The sequence below is a fragment of the Bubalus kerabau genome, chromosome 7 (genome assembly GCF_029407905.1).
Source record: "Bubalus kerabau isolate K-KA32 ecotype Philippines breed swamp buffalo chromosome 7, PCC_UOA_SB_1v2, whole genome shotgun sequence".
Lineage (NCBI taxonomy): Eukaryota > Metazoa > Chordata > Mammalia > Artiodactyla > Bovidae > Bubalus > Bubalus kerabau.
Genome location: NC_073630.1, coordinates 50,611,062 through 50,617,061, shown reverse-complemented (window position 1 = coordinate 50,617,061; position 6,000 = coordinate 50,611,062).

Below are 6,000 nucleotides of genomic sequence, written 5' to 3'. Positions count from 1 at the left end.
GGATAGATGAAGTGTAGTAGGCTTGGATGGAAGGCACGAGATGTTGAGAGGCGCCCTGGGGTCTATGAAGTAAAGTACAAAACGGCCACAATACTTGATAGCTCCTCCCACAAAAAAAAGTGGAATCTATTTCTTCTCCACTTCTTGAATCTGAGCTGTCCTGGGACCCACTTTGATCAACAGAACATAGCAGGCTTATTCTAGAATGTTTCTAGAATGTGGCATGACATGGTCAAAAGCTACTCTAATCCTTTACAAGCGAGCAAACCCCAGCCATAGACACAAATACCTGAGCAAGATAGGCCAGACAAGGACTGTCCTGCGGAGTCCAACCCAAATTTCTTGCAGAATACTGAGCCAAGTGGATGGCTATTCTCTCAAGGCACTAAGTTTTGGGTAGCTTGTTATGTAGCAAAAGTTAACTGAGACAAGAAAGAGGCCAGGGGGTGTCCAGGGAACCCTAAAACTCAATTCCATCATTGGAGCATTTTGCCCTAGGCCAGGTCTAAATACTGAGCCCCTGCTGTGTGATAAGGCCACTTTCTGGCTTCCTCACTCTCCAGCACCCCACTTAAAATTCAGAGCTTCTCACTGAGCAGTGAACAGGAAAATTCAGATCCTTCCAACATCTCAGCTTTGCTCACTGTCCCATTGCCCTGAACAATGGTAACAGCTGCCACTTGCCTCCACTGCCATCTAAGAAGGCAAAGTGGGTCAGGCCCCTATTCAGACCCATCTGAGGAGCATCTTGGCACATCCTGGGAACAATGAACCTGGAGAACGCTCTGTGCTCTGGGTATCCACAGTGAGCTAATTCTTAATAAGCAAGGTAGCTGAGAAGCAGGTGGCCAGGTGATGGATGGAGAACACAGTGATGGCCTGAGAACCTGTCAGAGGGGCTCCAGCTCTGCCTGTTCTCGCTGGGAAACTTGGGACAGGCGCTTAACCTCCGTGGACCCCAGGAAGTCAGTGGCTGCATTTGGTCACCCACAAGTTTCTAAGGTTCTATAGAACAGAGGATGAAGCTCAGGTAAGAGATCTGGGCCACATTTCTGAGACAGCTCACTTTGGCGGGTGCAAACCATGCAGTCCACAGGACCCAAGGCTCAGAGAGCCCCCTGCTTGCTTTAATGCTCAAGTGTCACCATCTTTGGGTCCTTAATGATTTTCCCTCTGAACTTGGGTTTTGTAAGTGAAGTCTGATGGGACGATGAAACACATACATGAGCAGAGGCGATAGACACTAAGTGTGTCCCTCTCTCTCCCCTGCCATCACACTCCCAGATGGTGTTTAGGCTCCCGAGGAGCACAGAAAGCAGGTGGCCAACAAGGGGGAATTCAGCATGATCCATGTATATAACCGGGAAGGGGTACATTGCCAGCCCTGAGAGGTCAAACCAGAACTTGCTCCAAATGCAGCTGTGACTTCTAAGAAACACGAACAGCCAAGGAAATTGCTGTGGGTTGAACTGCGTCTCTGCCCACAGATTCATAGTTTGGAGTCCTAATCCCCAGCTCCTCAGAATGTGCCTTCATTCGGGAATAGGGTCATTGCAGCGCTAATTAGCTTAAATGAGGTCATATTGGAGTAGGACAGGCCCTACTCCAATATGACTGGTATCTTGATACAATGGGGAAATTTGGTCCCTGACATGTACAGGGAAAATGGCATGTGGAAATTGGAGTCATGCTGCCACAAGCCCAGGCATGCTCCAGAAGCTGGGGAGAGATCTGGAAGAGCCTTCCCTAGAGCCTTCAGAGGAGATGGCCCTGCCAGCACCTTGATCTTAGACCTCCCCCCCCTAGAGCTGTGAAATGATACATTTCTGATACATGCCATGGCATGGCAACCCAGCCCAGTATTCTTGCCTGGAGAATTCCATGGCCTGATGGGCTACAGTCCGTGGGGTCGCAAAGAGTCGGACATGACTGAGCAACTAAGTTCCTCAGTTTGTGGTTCCTTGTTAGAGCATTTCTAGCGAAGGAAACCTGAACCCTACCATATCTTCTCTTCCTCATTTACTCACCTTTGTTAGTCAACCACAGATGCTGAAAATGAAGACACAGAAGGAAAAGGAAAGATGGTTAACTCATAATCCCTTTTCCTGTCTGTTGTCCTTCCTGACTCATCGTCAGCCAAATATAGAGTCATGGTGGAATGTGCATGAACCCAGCTGTTTTAAAACTGCTTTAAATTTCACTTCTTAGTGCATGCACATTTGGTGCAGCATTTTGACTCTTCTGGTAAGAAAAAAAGTATATATATTTTATATGTATTATATATATATACACACACACATATACATTTTATATGCATGTATATATATATACACACACACACACATATATATTTATATGTGGGTACAAGCCTGCAAAATATGAATTATGTAATTTAGGTGATTATATGAGTTAAATGCTCTTATGTTTGCATTTAAAAGAGGCATTGCAAAATATACAGATGAATAGTAAAAGTCCTATTAATAATTAAATTTTTAATTTGTCTTTACTTAAAACAACCTTAAAGAGCAAATACAAAATGCCATCACAAATCGAAAAACAGACAGACCATGGAAGAAAGGAAAAAGTTTTATATTGTACCACTTTTAAACAGTACTTGTTTTCCACATTTTGAAGAAAAGGACCTGCATTTTCATTTTGTGCTGGACCCTGCAAATAACATAGCTGACTCAATTCTAGAATAAGCCAGGAATTGCAGGAAATGATATTTCTACTTAGGTGCTCTGAACTTTTGGCTTTTCCCCAACTCCAAAATCTGGATCTCCTTGATATTATTTCTTATAACGATTCATATGCACACAGCATACACAGATTTTACATAATCACAGAGCTCAGTGAGCAAAAATGTCACCTTTTTAATTTCCCCATGACTGATGTAAGCTTAGTTCTTGAGATGCCATTTACCACCGATGGAGGAAAAAATTTTCCAATTCAAAGAAGCGCAGTGATTTTGGGGTTTGAACTCAATTCAGGATACTGTCCCCTGTAAACTTTCTCTCTCTTTCTCTCTCTCTCTCTCAGACACACACACACAACACACTCCACACCTCCCCAGGGAGGGATTAAAATCTGGGAAGAAATTCCTGGCTCCAACATGAACAGTCATCCACGCTGACTGAGATGTACCATTCCCTTTTGTCTTTACCCTTCAGTCCTCATCTGTCTATAGATGTTGCTGAAACGTGAGGGCCTTCTCTGCCCTCTGGTCCACACAGCCCCTTCTGCATCTCTTCATGATCACAGAGAAGCACTTCCAGGTCCAGGAGGCTGCCTGCTTTCCCTCTCAAGGGCAGAGTTAAGTCGTTGTGACAGAGAATGAACAGCCCACAAGCAAAAATACTTATCTGACTCATTACAGAATAGGTTTGCCATCCCCTGGCGGAGACACATGGGACATTACTTCTACTTTCTATTTCAGCACAGCAGACATTCTTTTCTCCTGTAGGACGTCTGCTGCCTCCTCAGGAAGCAAGTCTTAAGTCCTCTCTACTTTGCAGAACCCCTCAAACTTACCCAGGGTTTCTACTAAGACAGGCATTTGTCGATGCTCCCAGATGGAAATCCAGCATGCCCTTAACCCTAGTGATGTTCACTCTGCTCATTCGTTACCACCAACAAGCCATCAATCTTTATCACCTCTTTGGAAGAAAAACTGATTTTATAACACCATGAACTGGCCACTTGTATTAGTTATCTATTGCTGTATAACGAATGATTCCAAAACTTAACAGCTCAGCAAAACAAACATTGATGATCTCACAGTTTCTATGGGTCAGGAACCTGGGCGTGACTAAGCTGGGTGTCTCTGCCTCAAGGTGTCTCCTGAGAATAGGGTCAATCTTTCATCAGCTGGACTGCAGTTCTCTCAAGGCTAGATTGAGAGAGGATTCACTTCCAGGCTCCCTCACGTGATATGGCGGGCCTCTGAAGTCCGCCTTCCAGCTCACTTACAAGGGCCTCTCCACAGGACTACCTCACGATGTAGCAGCTGGCTTCCCCCAGAGCCAGCATGCTGAGAGAGAGTGAGGGACAGCTCCCGAGATGAAAGCCACTTTCTCCAAGTGACATCTCATCACTGCTGCCATATTCTACTCTATCTGATCTAACATGCTGTATTCCATTTAAAGTGTGGCATTATAACCATAACATCACTCTAAGACTTATGACAAACTGGCTGCAAAATACCTTTTGTCAAAAATAAAACCAAAAAACAAAGTTCTTAATAGCCCACGCTATCAAGACAATTGTGTACCACTGTCTCTTAAAATCCATTCAGAAACTTGTCTGAAAACCATTATTCAGAAATACCTTAGCACTCCCCTCATCTCATCCTATCTCTTAAATTCCATTCAGAAACTTGTTTGAAACCATTATTCAGAGATATCTTAGCGCTCCCCTCATCCCCTGGAGGCAATAAATACTTTGTGACCAAAAAAAAAAAAAAGAGAGAGAGAAAAGAAAATAGCAAAAACCAAAAAAGGAACCAAGAGGCAAACCTTGGCTATTATCCTCTCATTTTATCCTATCATACTTACTTGACAAGGCATTTGAATGTCTGAAATTTATGTTTGGGCAAAGAAATCAAGCAGATAAAATGAACCAAATGAACGGGTACAGGCAGCTCAACATGCCGTAAAAACTCCAGGGTCCCAAGGACATGACTATTTGAGTAAAGGTTTAGATCTACATAAACATAGGCAAGTCTCTCAGGAAGAGACCCTTGGCTACCATCAGCTGAAGGATATCAAAGTTGCTGTTCACATGCAGTCCATCTTTACACACGTGTATTTCCTTCTCTCTGGCTAGTCCAGGCTCTTTATTCAACTCCACATCAGCAAAAGTTTCACAACGTCCACTGTGAGATCTCAGCCATAAGATGAAATTTAAGTGGTCTTCCGGTATCAAGTAGATGAGGAAAATTTCACTTTCTTGCTTCTAAGAGTAAGTAACAATTGTTTGAAATTTCTTAAAAATCTAACAATAAAGTTACCATATGATGTAGCAGTCCCACTCTTGGACATATATCTGAAAAAGACAAAGCTGTCATTTGGAAAGATACGTGTACCCCGATGTTCAAGGCAGCACTAGTAACAATAAGCCAAGACATAAAAGCAACCTAAGTGTCCATCAATAGATAAATGCAAAAAGAAGATATGGCATATATATACAATGGAATATTACTTAGCCATAAAATGAACGAAATAATGTCATTTTCATCAACACAGATGGACCTAGAGATTATCATACTAAGTGAAGTTAAGTCAGGCTGAGACAGACAAATATCATATGATATCACTTACACATGGAATCTAAAAAAAAATCAGCTAAATGAACTTCTTTACAAAACAGAAACAGACTCACAGAGACATAGAAAACAAACTTATGGTTATCAAAGAAGAAAGAGGGGTAGGGATAAATTGGGAGTATTAGATTAACACATGCACAGTACCATATATAAAATAAACTACAAGGATTTACTGTATTGCACAGAGAACTATATTCAAATCTTATAATAATCTATAAAGGAAAAGAATTGAAAAAAGAATATAGATATACGCATATATATGTATAACCTAATCACTTTGCTATATACCTGAAACTAAAACAATATTATAATTCAACTCTACTTCAATTTTTTTTAAAGTATTCAAAAAAAGAATGTGTGTGTATGTGTATATGTTTACTAAGTCATGTCCAACTCTTTTGCGACCCCATGGACTGTAGCCCTCTTGGATCCTTTGTCCATGGAATTTCCCTGGCAAGAATAGTGAAGTGGGTTGCCATTTCCTTCTCCAGAGAATCTTCCAGTGATCGAACCCATGAGGATTCTTTATCACTGAGCCACCAGGAAAGCCCCCCCAAAAGAATAAATAACAATAAAAATAACAGCTAATGTTTGCTATGCACATATTATCACTTACTTTGTTAGACACTTTACATGCATTGTTTTATTTAATTCTTATCCTCACAACAACCTTGCAA